Below are 10,651 nucleotides of genomic sequence, written 5' to 3' on the forward strand. Positions count from 1 at the left end.
ATTTCTCAATCCCAGGTTAGATGTAATAACAAGAGGGATGTTTGCTTAAAGCTCAAAAGAAGATTGCATTAATGCTGCAACAACGATATTGAAATCCCAAGAGAACATGAGACTTGAAGAAACAGAGAGTAGAACCCGGTTAAGGAACTGGGCAAGGAAATATGCAGTCTTCAGAGTATGTGCTTCAGGGACAATATGATTACTCATATTGTGTCTCTTGAACACATATTCTATTTTCTTTTCTGCTCAAACTTTCTAACAAGACGGCTTACTGCTGATTTGCAGAATGTGAATATGTGTTGCCACACAATACTCAGTTGCTGTGTAACACCCACTCAAAATCTAAGTACAGAATGACTCAACATTTCATCTCACCCTATATGAGTGGAGAGATATCCCAGAAGTCAAACAGCAGAGTCTATCATATCCTTATTCCTTTCCAAATGTCCACCCATTTCCTTGCCCGCTTTTCCATTTCAATATGCAAAGCGTACAGATCTCTTTTCTGCAGTTAAAACTCTGAATATTCACAGGATTAATACCAATTAATTTTATGAGTTTAGATATGCTCCGTAATGGGAAATGACAAGCATGGTGGGGGGGGGGGGGAGAGATTCACAGTATGAACATGGTATGAAGCATATGCACAATCTGAGAGCCTGATGAGAGGATGAAGAGTGGAACGAGCACAATAAATCCATAAAAACAAGCAATTTGCTTCCCAGTGACCCAGACATGTTTTAAAGGAATATGTGTGACATACAGGCAGATGTGGACCAATATATGAAGTTTTAATTCAATAATATGGCCAATATAAATATGCATTGTAAGCAACATGAACAAACCGTACCCACAGAAAATCATAAACAGGAAAACCAACACTTCCATGGTATCCAGGTGAAAATCAAAGATTATGATTTGAAGCCACACAGGAGTGGACCAAGAGCTGTCCTAAAACAGCAAACAGTACTGGAAAAATCTCAAGATCCTTCGCATATTTTTCTTAGGCATTTCCAGACAATGTAGTTCTCTCTTGGGAAGACTTCAGAGCTAGGACTGATTTAACACAGTAAATGGTTCCATGGTAAAGACATCACTGTTTCTTCACATTAAGACAACACCATGGTTCTTCATAAGGAAACAAAACTATTGCACCTCTTTTTTCTGTGGGGATAGCACGTGTGTTCATGTCATGGGCAGGGCCGGATTTAGGTTTGATGAGTCCCTAAGCCACTGAAGGTAATGGGGCCCTTTATTTGTCCAGCTGCCCATTGTCAACAACAAATTGTCACTGTTTTTTGTGTTGACTATATGCTACATGGTAATTTATGGACCTAATAGGTATCTAAAGCCATTTGCACATAAAAAATATGTATTTTATCTAAGTAATTGTTGAACTGAAATACAATTAAGAAGAAGTTTATCTTATATTTTGGAAATGTACATCCAGTTTTTTTTCCTTCCTTTAATTTTTTTTGGGGGGAGGGCAAGAGAGTGGGACCCTAAGCTATAGCTTCTTTGGTTGAATATGTGCTTCAGCAATTTATTAATAAATAAAAACTGTTTATAGAAGTACTTGAAATCATGTAAATATACACACATCAAATCCAGGGTCACTGATCTCCAACTCTGCCAGCCCAACAGCTCAGGGACATGATTGGCACAGCGAAATAAAATTTCTTTACTGCCTTCACCATCATGTGGTAGGCACAGTTATGTCTCCTGACACATGTTCAATTAGCTTCAGTGCAAGGTCTCCACTGTTTGTGTGGCAGTCTTCATACAACCTGTGTCATCAACTGCAGCTCCTCAGAGGACCAGGGAGCCATGTGATATCCACAGCACCAGAGAGGAACCTTGGGAGTGATCCTGTTGATGTTCCACCATGAAACAAGTGCCTTGACAGGATCGCCTCCATTATCCACTGGGGAAAAAATCCCCCAAAGTCATCTGAAATCCATTAGAATCCATTAGCCACCAAGGGCAGACCATCTTTCTTCTCTGGCCCCCTGCCCCTACAGGTAGGACTAACCATTACAAGACAACTTCACCAAGAGGTGGCCTAACTACGACAACAGGGCACTGCTTTTCTACTTCTAGGCTTGCTCCTTCCCCACTTAAAGCAATTCAAGGGTGCACCGTTTCATGTGTCAGACTGATCTGAGAGAATGTCTTGCTTGTCATGGAAGGCCAAAAAAGATTAGCCATAAAATAACAAACAAACAAACAAACAAACAAAAAACTGTTTCTTGTTTGTAAAGTGAATGATAAACCTTGATCACCTAGAATGCTCCATTTTCCATTAACAACAATAAGAGATTCATAGAACATTAGAATAAGGTTACCAGATTTTTTTCAATGAATCCGGGGACACTATAAACAAACAAACAAACAAATACTACACGTTCAGGGCGTTGATGCTGTAGCGATGGCGGGTGGCAGAGGGGTAGCCGCCGCCTTGATCTAAACCACCATGTTTCCCCTTCCTCCTTGGCTTCCATCTCCTTTCTCCATGAGCCTGAGTTGTTGGTTCTTTGGTGGTGGTGGTGGGGAAGTGGTGCGTGGTGGGTCAGGCATGGAAGACAGAGAAGGAGGGCCAAGAGTGGCGGCTCGGGCAGCACAATGCCTCCCGTTCCATTGGAGCAGCTCCAAACCCATTCCTACTTGTGTGCAGGCAAGAGGGGGTGGGGATCCCTCAGATGGGAAGGGAGGCTTCCCGTTGCCTAACTGAGAGAACCCTACCCCCTCCTGCTTGCACGCAAGCTCTGATAGGCAGCATGAAGCATCCCTTCACAGCTTAGTTGCTGGGGTCAGGGAAGGTGGAGGCAGCCCGGAAGCTGCATCTCAGAGCCCCAGCACCACCATCATATGGGGACTTCCGAGCAGCTCCTGCAGCCAGCCAGAGCCAACTGCTCTAGGCTGCTGAGACTGCCGCTGCTGCGCTTCCCGGGGACATTAGATGAAATCCGGGGACATTCCAGGGATGGAATTTGTCCGGGGACATATTCCCAAATCTGGGGACTGTCCCCGGGAAACAGGAATGTCTGGTAACCCTACAATAGAAGCTCAACGACTTCCTTGTGAAAATGGTACGTTTTTTGTAAAGAGATTTCCCCCCTTCATTTTCTCCCCTTTCAGTGTCAGTTGGATTTCTCTTTCTGCAGGTTGTGCGGGAGAATGTTTTCAAAACAACAAAGCCATCTTGGCATACTCAAGTCTGCAAAAGAATGTCAGCATAGATGTTTGGTGCAGTTATGTAGCATTCCCTGGATGGCACAGGGGTTTATGAATTAGACTGGCCAAACCCTATTTTTAAGATTTTTACCTCACGCAAAAAAAAACTCCCACCAAGTTCAGAAGGAGCATTGTGTGAGGAAACGCTGCAGGAACGGGCTTGTATTATTTTGCCACATTTTCCTTATGTTTAAAATGACATGCTGTACCTGGCAGCAATTCACATTTTGACTTCAGCTCAGAGTCTCCTGCAATGCCCAGCAGCGATGAGGTGACTTGAGGACAAAGGAACAGCCTGTGCTCTTAACATGCAGACACATCCTGATCCCCATCTCACTCTGCTCACTCTAATTATAAACCAAGTACTATTAAACTAGTTGGAGAGATGGATATACCGGTAACTGAAAATTTGTCTGTGCTTCTACCAACAACAAAAACCTCATTCTTTTCTTCATGCTATTGTTTTGGTTTCGCAGGGGACAAGCATCCCCCAAAATTCCTGGGGGCCAGGTTCTCCCCATAATCTCCGAAATTAGTAAATGTGTGGTTTGAGCAATGGATTCAGCAAGGCCTAAAGAAAATACAGTAAATCAAGCTAGCTTCCTCATGAGCTTGGCTTATAGAGAGGTGCCATCACATAACAAAGGTAGGTGATGATTTACCTGACGAAAGGTAAGACGCTCAGTGTCAGACAAGAAGGGGGCTGGGGTTCCTCCCCCAGATATGTATTAGTTTGCAAAAGACAATAGCAGAGTTGGGAGGGGGAGGTTGCCAGGGTAACAGGGGGTGTGATGTCATCACAGGAAAAATGTGTCCTTTTAAAAAAGAGAGCTTTGCAGTAAGGAGGAGGGACAACTCCATGCATTTCAGTTAGGAGAGGCTGTACTGAGAGACACTCATGCCACTGTTAGATCCCATCCTTTTGTTTCAATTTACACATCTATTTTAGTTTGCCAGGAAAATTATATTGCTCTCTATTGTATGATTAAAGCAAAGTATTAAAGGTCTTCCTGAGCAAAGAAAAATACTTTATAATGTCAACCATGTGTCAAAATGAAATAAAGACCATTACTTGCACTGGGCATGGCACTGGCCAGTTGCTTTTTTAGAGAAAAATCTCGGTTTTTTATTCTCTGTGTGTGTGTGTACATACACACATACTAAAAATTAAAAACACTGCTGGAGACACTACCCCAGGTGCCGCATAATGCCCGATCCACATTTTAAGAACTTGGTTGTTTAGTGTGACAGCACCTGCACTTTGGGACTCCCTACCTATTGAGATCAAGCAGGTGCCTTCACTGTGCATTCTTGTTTAGACAAGCCTATCCAGATGCTTGGGATGTGGGTGGCACTGTGGTCTAAACCACTGAGCCTAGGGCTTGCTGATCAGAAGGTCGGCGGTTCGAATCAGACAGAGGGCCTTTTCGGTAGTGGCGCCCATCAGATGTCAAAGAAATAAGCAGCTATCCTATTTTTAAGAGACATCTGAAGGCAGCCCTGTTTAGGGACGTTTTTAATATCTAACGCTGTATTGTTTTAACATTCGTTTGGGAGCCGCCCAGAGTGGCTGGGGAAGCCCAGCCAGATGGGCGGGGTACAAATAATAAATTATTATTATATTATTATGACACTAGCCTTTTCGCTGCACAAGGTGAAAAGGCTAAGTTGCAATTCTCCACTTCCGATTTACAAGTAGTTGGTCCCTTTCTTATCTTTCAGAGGTGATGAACCATCTCTAAGGTGCATATAGGCCTTTTACAAGACATACTCAATGTCATCTAGGGGCACTTTCCCAGCAATATCCCTTCCACATGAGAGGGCTGCCATTTTGGGCAAAGATGAGAACTCCCCACATCCTTCATTTCTGCATCTTTCCACACACAGACACAAGTCCGTTTAACTTTTAAAAGAGACATACATTTCTCAAAACAAATATCTAAAATTGCAGTGTCACCCAATTTGCAAGGGAAATGTGGCTATTAATAGATTACTATATAAAAGCTGAGAATAACTTTTGTTGAACCAAGCTGCCTTTAAAATAATGTGAGGCAGCTTCAATACCACATGTCCTGTACAAGTTCTATTTACAGTTGTCTGTCTCTTGATAACAAGTACTGAGTTGGATGTTCTAAATTTATTAACATATCCAATCATGAAGGTGGGAAAGCAACCAAGATGTGGTCTGATCTAAAAGTCCCACTGGAAGAATGCCCTTGATTTACCAGACTTGATTAACTTTCTTAGCAAGCTTCTATAATTTTCAAATGTTGTTTTTCATCTATTGCAATGTCACTCAGCTGTGTTCTTGCTTCACTTAATACTTGCTTTGAATCATTAAGAATTGACAATCTTGCCTTCAGCATCTTAAATCCACATCCTTGGGGTTTTCTCTGGACAAAACTAGCAAACTACCTGTGACACTTGTCACCAACACATCCATGTGTCACACTTCTGTGTAACCACTAGAATAAGCCATCAGTCAAGAAATCTCACTTCCATGTAATGTCAATGCACTGATGTACTTTAAGAAGAAACGAGATATCAACAACAGTAATTCGGCAAAAATTGGAGCGGGGTGTGTGTATTTGTAAGGTCATACAATAAATGTAAATATGCCCCAAAGACATATTTAGTCCCAAAAAAAAAAATGAGCCAGTTCTAAGCAGTTGGCTAATAGGACTTCCTTACAATATAGTGAATAAGCAAATCTCATTTACTTATCTGGGAAAACATCAGACTTTTACCTAATTTTTTACCTGATAGAGCAATAGGAAGTATTATTCCCACAGAAACCCACTCCGGGCCCCATTGAATTTATCAGTCACTACTGTTTTTCCCTTTTCTCTGCAATCATGAAATATCTTGTTCCAAACTCCAGGCAGGTGCTGCTTTAATTACATTTTTGCTTTCTGACAAACTGCCAATTATGTCCATTCGCCATTTACAAAATCCAGTGTTTTGAAGTTTGCCCATCATTAAACATTACCTTCCAGCGTTGCTTTGCTTCTGTCATTAAGTACTGCTTAATCTTAAATGCCAACAGTCTATAACCTATGTAGCTGGTAATAATACGGCTTTGGCAGGTGCCCAATAAAAGGACTTAGGGTGCACTTAGTAAAATGGGATATCTCTGACAAATACAAAATGCTATATTCTCTGCCAGCATTCACATATGTAATAGGTTCACACAAACAAAATCTGATATCACATCTACCCAGTTCTGTCTAACTTATGATTGTGATTGGTTCAGGAAAATGTTATGTATTGTTTATATTTTGGAAATTCTGTCCATAACCATTAGAAAATGTAAAACTGAAAAGTAGAACTGAATTTGTTTTTGTTTTATTTTCTCCCCCCCCCACACACACACACCTTTTCTCTCAATGGTTATTTATTCGAAGAAATGAAACGGTATGAACCACTTAGGCAGAACTGTTTGTCTGGAAAAGCTCACAAACCCTTCCTTCACTTTCAAACAACATGTGTTGAGAATCATAAAATCATAGAATTGTAGAGTCGGAAGGGACCCTGAGAATCATCTAGTCCAACCCTCTTCAGTGCAAGAATCACAATGAAACTATCCCCATGGCTTCTGCAGGTAACTAAAAACAGCACTGAGTTTCCCAGAAATAATAAGGGTAAGTTGTTCAGTTATAATACAGCAACACTAAAAGCTCTGCTCTGAGCTGCTGCAGTGTGGACTTCTGAGATCTTTGGAATCTGCAGAAAGACTCTCCTACAGACTGCAGCAATCTACTAGGTGTATAAGGTATAAGGCGGTCTCTCAAGTAACCTAGTCCTGAGCTGTATAGGGACTTACATGTTAATCAATTAGAGAGAAGGAAAGTAAAGTGAACTCTTTCAATTGAGCCCAGGGAGTAAATAGTTTGAACATACCTGCACTAATCCGAAATTTAAAACATTAATTTAAAATGTTGATTCGGATCTGCCAGAAAATAATCTATTTTTCCAACAGCTTGTTGATCCTAAAAACGTAGTCTATAGACAGGGGTGTAACAAGGGGGGGCCGTAGGGGGCAGGCCTTTTTTTAAAAAAATGCCTGCTGCAAAGGTCTTATCTTACTATACTAGGGATTATATAGCTATATATGAAATTTCATGCATATCGGTTAATATCTTGACCCTCCTCCACCAAAATAGCTGTTTACTTGGCTGTTTTCCTATGTCGTGAAGGCTGAAATTTCAGTTCAGTGGAGCACTTACTGTTCCCAACCCTAACCCTGTGGAAAGCCATCTAATTAGACTTTAATTTGATTTTGAGATGTTTTAGGAGGTAATTTAATTATTGCTTGATTTTATACCAATGTTATGTATCTGATGTTAGCCACCCTGAGCCTGACTTTGTCCGGGGAGGGCGGGATATAAATAAAAGTTTTTTAATATTATTACTTGCTATTATTCCTTTGTGAGAAAATATGAAATAGCGTAAAACCACTTTTGCAGGGGGGGGAATCAATGGGGGTGGCAAGAAATTTTTCGCAGCGGGTACCACCTGACCTTCCTACGCCTCTGTCTATAGTATTTGTTGAGGTCAACCACAAGACCATGACTAAACTAGAAGAACATGTTGCAGAGGCTTCTGTACAGAGTGCACTGCATCCTTTTGTACTGAAATAACATGTCTGTCTGGTAATGCATTTGGTCACAACAGAAACGTCAAAATGCCCTTCCAGCTCCTTGCTTATTTCTTCGACCAAGATGAATATGATAAGGCAAGGAAAATTAAGAGAATGGGGGAGTGTGGCTTGGACTTCACATGCTCTATGGCAAAAGATGCTGTGACTCTGAGTACTTTGAAAATCTGGTGTTAAGATGGACTGATTCCAAGTAATAATAATAATAATAATAATAATTTATACCCTGCCCATCTGGCTGGGTTTCCCCAGCCACTCTGGGCGGCTTCCAACAGAACAATAAAATGCAATAATCTATTAAACATTAAAAGCCTCCCTAAACAGAGCTGCCTTCAGATGTCTTTTAAAAGTCTGGTAGTTGTTTTTCTCTTTGACATCTGGTGGGAGGACGTTCCACAGGGCGGGTGCCACTACCGAGAAGGCCCTCTGCCTGGTTCCCTGTAACTTGGCTTCTCATAGTGAGAGAACCGCCAGAAGGCCCTGGACCTCAATGTCCGGGTAGAACAATGAGGGTGGAGACGCTCCTTCAGATATACTGGACCGAGGCCGTTTAGGGCTTTAAAGGTCAGCACCAACACTTTGAATTGTGCTCAGAAACGTACTGGGAGCCAATGTAGGTATTTCAAGAGTCAGATAATTCTAAAATGTGTGTCCAGGAAGTGAACTTCTTATGACTTGAATGAATCCTACACTCCAACATTCTTAGTCATTTATGAGTTTGTGAATTTTAATTTTAGTCTATTTAATCAGGAAGAGAAGTTGAACTATGAACCTTTTTAAAAAAAAAAATCTGCAGGGAGGGGTGAATTGCAAAGGAAGCTAGCAGGCTAATTCAGAAAAATATATATTCAGTAGCTGGAAGCCTTGCAGTTCCCTGTTTAAATTCAGGAAACCAAGATTACTTTTGTGCTTTTAATCAAACTGAATGCGATGATCTGTGATGATGGTAGCTAAATCTGACTGATGACATGTCATCTTTGTAGCTAAGATGAAAACATACAGGTTTTATATACTATAAGCAAAATTTGCCAGGCTGATGAACTTTATAACAGAATCTTTCCACAATAAGCGACCTATAACTATGTGTTTACATAACACAGAGGACCAAGTTCTCAAACAGTTACTCTAGATACTTTCTGTAGGTTGCTGCGGGTTTTAAATGTCATTTATGTGGTGTCCTAGTAGAAATCAGGATGTTGCCCCTTGACTTTGGAAGGTGCCATTTTCATTGAAATTCCTCTGAACAGAGCAATGTATATAATTTACGTATACTGTAACCATGTTGCTTATATTGGTGTCTCCCTTTATGTTCTAGAGCTTTCAGCCCAATAATGTAACTTCGCTCTCAGAAAATTATCTTTATTTGCGTAGCCAGCAGGTTATTGACCCTGGAACCACAATGACAAAAGGGGCACCCTCTAAATTAATTAAGAGACAAACCTTTTAGGTTGAATACCTCTCTTCCCATCCTTTTCAGCTTATCAGATGAGATGTATTCACTGTAAGGCAGTATCCAAGTTCTAAATCTCCCAAAACCTGGAGCCAGCCCTGCTGAGTAGCTTTATTTGTTTAAACAAGTTTGCTTTGTCATATTAACAATTATAATAATATGGAACCCTCTACTATAATTTGATATGTCCTGGTTTTTCAACTTATCATTTATTTTTGGTCACCATATGGAATTTAGAGGCAGGAAGCAGTTTTCTAAAAGTTCCTCTACAGGCCCCCAAGCACACCACTGCAAACAGTATATAGCAATGAAATATTTCACAAGCAGGAATTGGGCCATTTCGCCACCTCATTTTCTCATCTGTATTGATGAGGGGGTGGAGAGATGGATAGAGAACAAAAAGCAGTCACGTAAACTAGCCGTTGCTCAAACCTTTGCCAACAACATTTAACACACACTCTAACCACTGTTGTTGTTTTCAATTAGCTACTTATTTTGTTGCTGAAGCCTGAAACTGCCAATTTCAAACACCCATACCCTGCAGAAAGAGTACTTGACCAGTACTTTCCAGACAAGCAGCTATACAGATTTGTGTCTAAATGCATTTTAAAGGAGATGGAGAAAAAAAATACTGAATGCCGATCCAAGGAAGTTTAGAAACCACAGGGCAAAATTCATATAAAATTGGGCATATTTCAGCCCTATTGATTTTGACTGGGGGGAAATTAAGCATTTACAGTACTTAATTAAAATAGGAGTTAAAAGTGCATATTATGTTACATTCTTGTAACAGAATTACTCCCAGGACATCCCCCTACCTTCATTCTTCTTTAAAATTTTCCAACTAGCTCCACAGAATCTACTTAAGTATTCCACACACCTGTATGCAAAAATGTACTGTGCACACAGACTTTTTACCTTGCATTTCGCTGCATACACTTGAGTCAAAGTCAAGTAACATAGATTTCCATATTTTGTGTCATGACACTCGACACTAAAACTGTCACCAAGTAGCATTTTGATTTTTGAGGTGACAATTGCACACTAGCATTGACATGAGATTCTCCGTGAAAGTTTAAATAGCAGAATCATAGAGTTGTAAGGGACCTTAGAAGCCACCTAGTCCAACCCTCAGCTCACTGAAGGGTCTGCAATGCAGAATGCTAACTTATGGGTGAAAAAATGACACTACTGCAGTCAGTGTGCACTAATACTGCAGGATCTAATAAATCTTGGCTTCAAAATTAAATGCTTAGCATGCATTTGCTGTAAATTGTCTGGAACAAAGTAAGAGTCCTCCAGCAGCCTAT

This window comes from Lacerta agilis, chromosome 16 (genome assembly GCF_009819535.1).
Source record: "Lacerta agilis isolate rLacAgi1 chromosome 16, rLacAgi1.pri, whole genome shotgun sequence".
In the NCBI taxonomy this organism is placed as follows: Eukaryota; Metazoa; Chordata; class Lepidosauria; order Squamata; family Lacertidae; genus Lacerta; species Lacerta agilis.